Source organism: Callospermophilus lateralis, chromosome X, assembly GCF_048772815.1.
Source record: "Callospermophilus lateralis isolate mCalLat2 chromosome X, mCalLat2.hap1, whole genome shotgun sequence".
NCBI classification, from domain to species: domain Eukaryota; kingdom Metazoa; phylum Chordata; class Mammalia; order Rodentia; family Sciuridae; genus Callospermophilus; species Callospermophilus lateralis.
In genome coordinates this window covers 88,528,965-88,539,538 of record NC_135325.1, presented here as the reverse complement: position 1 = coordinate 88,539,538, position 10,574 = coordinate 88,528,965, and positions in this window count along the sequence as shown.

The following is a 10,574-nucleotide window of genomic DNA, read 5'->3' as shown; positions in this document are numbered from 1 at the left end:
ATCATAGGGTATAGAACATGGAACCAAACAATTACAGGATACATATTCTTTTCAAGCCCACAGAGAACAGTCACCAAAACTGACTATAGATGGGGTCATAAAACAAAACACTGAAATAGTACAAATGACATCCTATGATCACAATGCAATAAAGCCAGATGACAGCAAAATAATAACTTGATAAACCACATATCCTTGAACATTTAAAATACATATTTCCAAGTAAACCATGAGTCAAAGAAGAAATTATATTGGAAATATAAAATACTTTGAATTGAATATGAAAATGCCACCTACCAAAACATGTGTGATGTAATTAAACAGATACTTAGGGTAAAACTATATCAGAAAATGTTTCTATTTTATAATAATTTAAGGATGTAAATAAAAGAGCTAGGCATCCATATTAAGGGACTACCAAAAAACAATAAAATAAATCAAAAGAAAATATATGGCAAAGTTGATTCAAGATTAGGGTTTATTTGGGTAGATGTGGTCAAAACTATGACTATTAGGAATTGAGGAATCTAGTGAAAATGTGTTCAGAAGGATTGGTAATGGGGATCAAGCTGAGCAGAAAAGGGGAGTGAAGTGGAGGTGGGGCAAGGAAGGAATATCAAGAAGATTGGAGACAGCAATGTGTCTAGGGACTTGAGGTCAAAAATCAGTTTAAGGGTAATGAGGGAATCAGGGTAGATAGAAGTCTTTGATCAACATGGAATTTTTCAGCTGAAGAGTTTAAACAGTTCTAAACAAACACATTTAGGGTGTGACCATGTGTGTGGCTGAAATGTGTGGAGTCCTCTTAATTATCTGTTTGTAAGTCATTTTACTGTATACTAGTGTGTAAGACCTTACAGGACAGGGAACCACCTTACTTATCTCTACATCCCTATTATGGGGTCTGGTACACAAGTGGATGGTAAGCAAATGCTTGTTGAATTGTATGAACTAAAGATGTTGCAATAGGTCAAGGAACTTGTGTCAAGATGCAGAAGAGTCATCCACAAGAATGTTCAAAATTTTCAGGGTTATAAGAGTCATTGCAGACACTAAGTTAGGTGCAAGATTCCCTCATAAATGGGGAAGACTAGTCTAGAGGTCAGGAGAAAACAGTAAGAAATTGGAAAAAGGTAGCATAACCCCATGGTGTGCCCTCCAAAGCAAGAGGGATTTCCAAAAAAGGTACAGTAGAATGAAATTGACCAAACTATCCTGTGTATGTATATGAATATACCACACAATTATGTATATATGTATATATGTATGCATATATGTGTGTATATATATGTATATACATATATATATATATATATATATATATATATATATATATATATGAAGCACAAGTTTTAAAAACTATAGATAAACAGAAGAAATATCAGTAGAGTCGAGGAAAGGGGTCAGGGAGGGGAAAGAAGGTGAGAAAGAGGAAGTACTGGGGATTCAATCAGAGAAAATTATATTCCATGCTGATACAATTATGTCAAAATGAACCCCAATATTTTATATAGCTATAACGCTCTAATAAAAATTTAAAAAAAAATAAAAGGAAGCTTCAGAACACTGTTGAGGATGACATGATAATATGGATCCTACCTCCTCACTGTAAGATGTTGGGATAATGTGTTTATAAGAAGCCTCTACTTAGAGAAGCTTGAAAGAAATAGACTTGTCAAGGTAAAATGAGATTTTATCAAGACAGTATTGAATGCAGTTAGAAACAAACAGCTTTGACAGAACAGGCATAACCAGCTCTATACTCACTATCTGTAAGATCTTGGACAACTATTTAGACTATCTGAGCCTTGGTTTTTTGTAAAACTGCAATGATGATAATTATAGCAATCTCAGAGAGCTATAATGAGAATAAAATAATATACTACACTAAAATCCTTAGCACATTGCCTTCCTGTTGAATATTAAGCACTCAATAAAGGTTAGTAAGAAAGGTTCCTTTGGTTGGGAACTTTGTCCAGACTTAAAGGTTCCAATAATAATAATAATGGCTAACATTTATTGAATTCCTACTCTGCGTCAGACACTGTGATAAAGATTCTATACATATGACCTTGTTCAATCCTTAAGATAGGGTTCTATGGGGAAAATATCATTATTTCCATTTAGTATGTCAGGAAACTAAGATACATAACACAGATTGCTTCATGACCTCCCTTCACCACCCCCATAATTTTCTCCCTTTCTTTGACTAGACAAACTGTAGATTGCATTTCCTACCCTTCTTTACAGTTAACATGTAGCCATAGGACTAATTTTTAGGCAATGTAAGTAAACACAAATAATATGTACCACTTGAACTAGGGCTTTTAAAAAGAGTACATCTCCATATTCTGCATTTCCTTCTGCCAGCTGGATGGCAATGGGGCTCACAGGGTGACAAAGCCACAAACTGGATCTACTCTGAGTCTTTGAATTACCCCATTGAGAGAGCCACCTGGCTGAGAAGAATACCCATTTAGGTTTGTTAGGTAAGAAGTAGACTTTCCCTTAATTGAGGCATTATATCTTTGGGTCTACTTGTTTGAGCATTTAGTCTACCTAATACAAACACCATGCTAAGCACTCTAAAACCATTCTTTAATTTTTTACAACCATATTATGAGGCACATACTGATATGCAGTTTAACAGACAAGAAAAGTGAGGCTAGGTAACTTCCTTGAAGTTGAGCAATGGATGATTGGGTGGTATGATCAAGGCTGAAGAATAGATGTTTGCTAAAACTCCAGCCAAGCTATGCCCAAAGCAATCACTAGACCCTGTTGTGATTCTGGGGAGAAAAAGTTTGAAAAAGAAGTAAAAACATCATGACATCAAAATTTTCACTGGAACCTCAAGGCCACTTGATAAAATTCATATACACATTCTTTGCTTTTCAGTTGTCTACTTCTCTGAGCCAAACACTTCAGAAACAGCACCAAACCAAAGCATCTTATTATCTGTCTTCTCCCTGTGCTCATTATTTCCATCTAGGTCAGGTCTCCTTTCCTAACTGGACCTATATTATTTATCTTCCCATTTATGAGATTAGAAAAGATAGATATTTTGAGATTTCAGTATTCATGCTTTTCAAGATAGAAGCGTTTCTGTCCAATAACTGCTTGTAAATATACTTCACTGAAGAATTTAATAATTACCATGAAAGAAATAGTACTAATAATGATAATAACAACTAGGTAAAATAGCTCTAGAAATTATCACTAGTTCAATAACAGCCCTTCTTTGATCCAGTGTTCCTCTCCAACCACAATCCTTTTTCTCTTTTTGGAGACAAATGTTTCAACAGAATTGTCTGTACACACTATCTGCAGTTCTTCAACTCCCCATTCACTTTTATTTTTTTTAATATTTATTTTTTAGTTGTAGTTGGATACAATGCCTTTATTTTACTTATTTTTATGTGATGCTGGGGATTGAACACAGGGCCTTGCGCATGCTAGGCAAGCGCTCTACCGCTGAGCCACATACTCCAGCCCCCTCATTCATTTTTCAATCCACTCCAGGCTGGTTTTTGGCCTCCAATGAAACTACTCATATCTAGCACATGTGAGGCCCTGGTTCAATCCTCAGCACCACATAAAAATGAAATGGAGATATTATGTCCACCTACAATGAAAAAATAAAAATTAAAAAAGAAACTACTCATATTATTGCAACCAGCAACCTCCATGTTGTCAAATCTAATAGATACTTTTCTATCTTCATTTTATTTAAACACCATGCAGCATTTTTCATTATTAACCACTCATTCCTTTAATACATTTTCTCTTTTGTATTTTGTGACACAATGCTCTACTGGCTTTCCTCTTAACTGACTGCCTATTCTTGTTCAGTCTTCTTGGGAAATTTGTCTTAATATTATTATGGTATCTTGGGGATCAATCCTGGTCTGTTCTTTTTTCTTTTTATTCCCTCTCTATGTCATCTCATTTAGACCAGGCCTTCTAAAACTATCTATATTATGATAACTCTCAAATTTATTTCTCTAGTCAAAGACTTGAATCTGAGCTCATGATATGCCTATTGTATATCTCCTTGATATCTCCAACTCCTTTTTCAATAGACACCTTAAACGTATTATGTCAAATATTCTTAATATTCCCCCTAAATGCTCCTGTCCTTGTGTTTCTATCTTTATGTCATTACTACTTACTCAATTACTTAAACTGGAAATGTACTCATGATTGTTAATTCTTCCCTTTTCCTCACCTCAACAACATATTTATCAGTAAGTCCTGCTGATTCTATCCAAAATTTACACAGAATCTCTCACTTCTTTTCATATTCACTGCTACCACCTAGACCCCAGGCCTCTACTAGATTATGGAAGTCCCTGACTTGTCTCCTTACTTCTGTTATGTTCTCCATCATTACATTCTACTCATAGTAGCAAAATTAATCTTAGAAATCCTCCAGTGTCTTCCCATTGCTCTTTGAATAAAGGACAAATTTATTGCCATGGCTATGCCTGATCCATTCTTGTTCCTCAATAAGAAAATGAAAGACTTGAAAAACACTATACACCAACCAGACCTAATATATACCTATGGAGCATTCTGCTCAATAAGAGCAGAAATAATTTTCTCAAGTACACATGAAACATTCTCCAGGATAAGACTATATGTTAAGCCATAACATAAGCTTCCAAACATTTAAAAGCATTAAAGTCATATAATAGGAAAAAGTAACAAAACCAAAAGTTGGCTCTTTGAAAAGATTAGTAAAATTGGCAAGCCTTTAGTTAGACTGATTAAAAATAGAAAAAGAATGAAGAACAAAATGACTAAAATAAGAAATGAATAAGGATATTACTAAAAACTTTTGAGGACATTACTATAAACTTTACAGAAATATAAAACATTATAAATGAGTAACTCAGATGAAATGGACAAATTCCTAGAAGCACACAAACTACCAAAGCTGACTCCAGAAGAAATAGAAATTTTCACAGACCAAACAGCAATAAAATTGAATCAATAATTTTCTAAAAACATCCCAACAAATAAAAGCTCAGAACCAGATGGTTTCACAAGTGAAGTGTACTACCATTTAAAGAAGAATTAACTTCCCAACTAATTTATGAAACAAGAATTATCCTGATACTAAAACCAGACAAAAACCCATAAGAAAAGTCAGAACATTAGCTCCTAGGAATATAGATATGAAAATCATCAAAAATTCTAGTAAATGGATTCAGCAACATGTAAGAAATGACTATACAACCATGACCAAGTAGGATTCATTCTCTGATTGGGAGATTAGTTTACTATCCCAAAATTAATCAATACAATACACCATATTAACAATATAAAGGACAAAAGCCACATGATTCTCTCAATAGATACAGAAAAGCATTTGCCAAAAAAATAAATAAATAAAGGAAAAAACCTGTCATGATTAAAATAAAAAAACCACTCAATAAAAGAGGAATGCAAAGGATGCAAAGGAACTTCTTTAAACTAACAAAAGACATCTATGACAAACCAACAACTAGCATCATAGTTAATGGTGACTTTTTAAAAAAATTTAGTCAGTTGTAGTTGGATACAATACTTTTATTTTTTATTTTTATGTGGTGCTGAGGATAAAACCCAAGGCCTCACGCATGCTAGGTGAGTGCTCTACTGCTGAGTCACAACCCCAGTCCTAATGGTGACTTTTTAACTTCAGCTTTCCTCCTTTAAGATCAGGAGAGCTGGGTGTGGTGGAGCACACCTGCAATCCCAGTAGTTCAGGAGGCGGAGGAAAGAGAATTGCAAGTTTGAGGGGCATTCCAGCAATTTAGCAAGGCCCTAAGCAACTTGGTGAGAACCTGCCTTAAAATAAAAAAATAAAAAGGGTAGGAGCGTGGCTCAGTGGAAAAGCACCCCTGGGTTCAATCCCTAGTACTACCTCCATCCCACCCCCCTAAAAAAAAAAAAAAAAAAAAAACCAGAAAAAAGATAGAGATGTCTGCTCTCACTCAATCTATTCAACATTTTATTGGAGGTTTTAGTGAAAGCAGTTGCACAAGAAAAAGAAACAAAAGGCATCCAGACTGGAAAGAATGAAGTTCAACTATCTATTTTCAGATAACGTGATTTTACATTCAGAAAAATCCTAAAGAATCTTATTTTTTTAAATTTTAGCACTAATAAATGATGACTTCAGCTAGGTTGAAAAATATAAGATCAATGTAAAAAAATCAGTTGTGTTTCTATACATCGAACCATCCCAAAGTGAAATTAATGAAACAATTCCACCTACAGTAGTATTAAAAAAAACACTTAAGAACAAAGAACAAAAGAAGCTAGCACAGTTACACACACCTGTAATCCCAGCTACTTGAGAGGCTGAGGCAGTCTGGACAATTTAAGTGAGACCCTGTCCCAAGATAAAATTTTAAATGCTGGAGATATAGCTCAGTGGTAAAGCACTTGCCTAGCAGGTAGAAGGCCCTGGGTTCAATCACCAGTACTGCAAAAAACCTGTGGGGAATTTTACTCTTATTCTAAAAACTGTAAAATATTGTTGAAAAAATTAAAGAAGACCTTTATAAGTGGGTTAGAGTTGTAGTGCTCAAATTGATCTACATTCAGTACAACTTCTGTCAAAATCCCTGTTGGCTGTTTTGCAGACAGTGACAAGATGACCCTGAAATTCATATGGAAATGCAAAGGTCCCAGAACAGCCAAAAACAATCTTGAAAGAGATGAACAAATTTGGAGATTGCCAACTTCCCAATTTTGAAACTTGCTGAAAAACTATAGTAATTAATAAGACAGTATGGTTCTAGCAAGAGGACAGACAACTAGATCAATAGAGCAGAATGGAGAGTCCTTAACAAATGGTGCTGGGACAACTGGATATTTGCATGTCAAAAAAATAAGTTTAGATACCTTCCTCATGCTATGCAAAAATAACTCAAAATGGATCAATTATCCAAATGTAAGCACCAGGAAACAGAGGTATAAATCTTCATGACCTCGTATTTGAGTGTAGTTTCTTACATATAGTGGCAGAATTATACACAACAAAATAAAGCACTGGAAATTGGACTATGTGATAAATAAACACTTTCTTTGTTTCAAAGAACACTGTTATAAAAGTGAAAAGACAACCCACAGAATGGAAGAAAATATTTGAAACTGATATGCCTAATTTAGGACTGCTAACCAAAATATATAAAGAACACTTACATTTAATAAGAAGACAACTCAATATAAAAATGCAGAAAGGATTTGAAGAGAAATTTCTCCAGAAAAGAAATACAAATAACCATAAGCACATGAAAAGATGTTCAACATTATTAGTCATCAATAAAATTCAAATAAAACCAGAATAAGACACTACTTTGTATCCACTAGGATGGCTGCAATGATAATAACAATATTTATAAAAGGTAAAAAAAAGTGTCAACCAGTTTAGAAAACAGTTTGGCAGTTCCTAAAAAGGTCAAACATGGAGATACCATATAACCCAGCCATTTTACAAGGTATATAACCAAGAGAAATGAAAGTATGCATCTATACAAAAACTGGTTCACAGAAATTCAATGCAGCATTATTCGCCAAAAAGTGTGAACACCTAAGTATCAATCAATTGATGAGTGAATAAACAAATGGGGCATATTCATATAATGAAACACAAATTATCCACAAAAAGGAAGTAAGTACTGGTAGACAGATGCTATAGTGAACTTGAAAACACTAAGTGAAGTAATACCTAAAAGAGAAAATATTTTATGGTTCCATTTATATGAAATGTTCAAAATAGGTAAATCTATACAGATAGTAAACTAGTGGTTGCCTGGGTTTGAGGAGAATGGGAAGGAATAGACAGTAACTTGTAATAAGTATAGAGTTTCATTTTGGGGTGATGAAAGTGTTCCAAAATTGATTATATTGATGGTTGCACAACTGAGTGAATATTCTAAAAAACAATGAATTGTAAAATATAAATGGGTGAATTATATACATTATGAGTTATATCTCAACAAGAAATAATGAGAAAACTTTGGGGATCCACAGGGCAGGTATTGCATGGGAAATTTTAAGCCCTTTAAAAAAAGCCATATATTACTATGAAACATTTGAAGTAGAAATGGCAGCTTGGGGGATTTAGTTAGAAAAATTCATGAAAGAAATCTAAAATCCCTTGTGGAATTCTGAGGAGGATGCAGAAGGCAGCTGAGGATTAAGTAGCAACCTACCCACCAGGCAGTTGCTGTGGTATAAGGAAACAGCCCCAAAGAAGAGTCTGTGGGGTGGATAGCCAAAGTAAGGGCCTGGATGGAGGATATGACTAAAGTTTAGAGGGTTAGCAGCAGCACTAGGAGTTGAGGTAGGAATGCTAGACAGTAAATGTGAAGAGATAGCAAAACTTCCTGACATGACCATTGTACATTAAATACGCTGAGAGAATGAGCCATAAATGATGGATATTTAAGTAGTGGAGAGTGTGAGACAAAATGAGCTACACTTCAGCTAATATCCAACAGAGGTTATGGGGCTCAGATTTTGCTCCTCAGCACCATGAGTGAGTTGGAAATTTAAATTGAATGTTTGCATAAAAGAGACTTTTAATTCAGAGCAGACTTTTACATTTTAATTAACAGTTTTAATCCTCACCCTTCCCAACCTGTGCCTCCAATCAACGGGAAGAGGTAGGTGTTCCAGAACATGATGAGATTAGTTGTAGGAAAACAACTATATTTTTATAATTAAATTTGGAGGTGGAGTATAATAGTATACACACCTCAATAGATGCATAGGGAATAGTAGATGAATTCTTTAATGAAAAGGGACAAGACAAAAACAATCAAGAAAAGATTTTCCAAACTATAGTTGACACTGTCATGTTTTTGTTGCTTACAACTCTTCCTTTGTATCATCTCCTCACTGAAAAGCTTTCTTTTCTAATGTACAACTAGCTAGCTCTGTTATATCTTTCACATTCAGTGAAGATATTAGCTTATGTAAATCTCATTAAAGAGTTTATAAAACTTTGTCTCAAGGAAACAGATAGCAAAACAACATTCAATTAGTTTGTATTCAAGTTGATGATAGAAGATGTAAATTAAACAACTAGAAAACCATTCAAGGCAGATCTTGGTGCTTTGGCTCATAAACGTGTTCATTAGATAAAGCAGGGGTTTAGAAAGGGAAGAACTGCTTCATATGAGGAAAACAAAAACTGATGCATCAATTTGAATTGAAAAGTAGGTAAAGAGTTTCAGAATTTACTCCAATATTCATTAAACATAAAGTGAGCTAATCACCACCTCTACCATCATAACTATTGGTCATATGTGTATAAGGTTAGATCAAAGTAGTAGTTAAGAATATTACATTCTGCGGTTGTTCATGGATGACAGTTGAGTAAGTTTGATGACAGAAGATAAAAATAACACTTGTTTGAACATAAATGGCAGATTTAAAAAAAATTTAAACTATGTGAACGTTTCTTATCTCACCTACACCCCCAGAAACTGAAGAAACTAATTTTACAACATTAATATGTTTACTATCTCATCAAATTATAATTATTCTTGTTTTCTGAAATTCAATTTTCAGTTTTACCACATAGTAAATAATGTGCATAACCTCTGATCAAGTAGCATTTCCACAGTTGTAAAAACAAAGACTTTGACAAGAGTTAATAGCAATTTAGAGGTAGATGCAAAAGCAGAAATGCTTACAATTTGAATGTGCTTTGTTGACAAAGAGACTATGGCCTATTTATGTTTTTATTTAAAAGAAATGTGGATTCTACTGTCATGTATAACTAAAAAGAACCAATTAAAAAAAAAAGAAATGTGGAATCTTCAGCTGCCAGCTTGACAGTTACAAAGAGCAGAAGGCACCTTAATGTCTCCTTTGGAGGGTATTATCACTGCACTCCAGTATCAGCAAAGGGTAGAAACACATGTGCTCTATCATACTTTGACCTTTATACTTCAATAGTATCCTGACAAGGTCAATTTTCCTATGTAGTATGCATGTTGTATAGTTGTTAGAAAACATTTTCACAGAATTTGTTCTGTGGATTTCATTTATGTTTAAATGAATGTTTGTTTCTATGCTGGAGACACTGCAAGAAAACAAGGCCGGGAGAGGCGTTTCCTCAAAGGCTAGAAAGAGGTATTACCACCACCACCACCACCACTGCCACTTCTTGCCAGGGGATTTATAAAGTTTCTTGAAACTCAAGGTTAGGATGGGAGATGAGCCAAGCTTAGGAGAAGTTAACATAGAGGAAAAGGCTAGTAGTTCCCATCCCCTGCCTTTTAGCCAATCTGTACAACAGAGCTTTTCAGATGAATAACCCCTAGCGGTCAGGTAATGATGTCTTTTCTGCAATGATTACATTTGGTTTGTCTATTTTCTTTATGCTAGTGAGGTTTGAAATCAGAATTAAAAATCCTTGGGAGAAAAGCTATTTTTGTAATTCAGCTGTAATGTCCTTGTCTTTGGGTTTCCCATTGCATCAGTCCCTTAGTCTGGTACCATAGCTATGATAGTGTTTTGTCTTTTAGATTAAATGCAGAACTAAGGACATGACTTCTGGTGCTTAT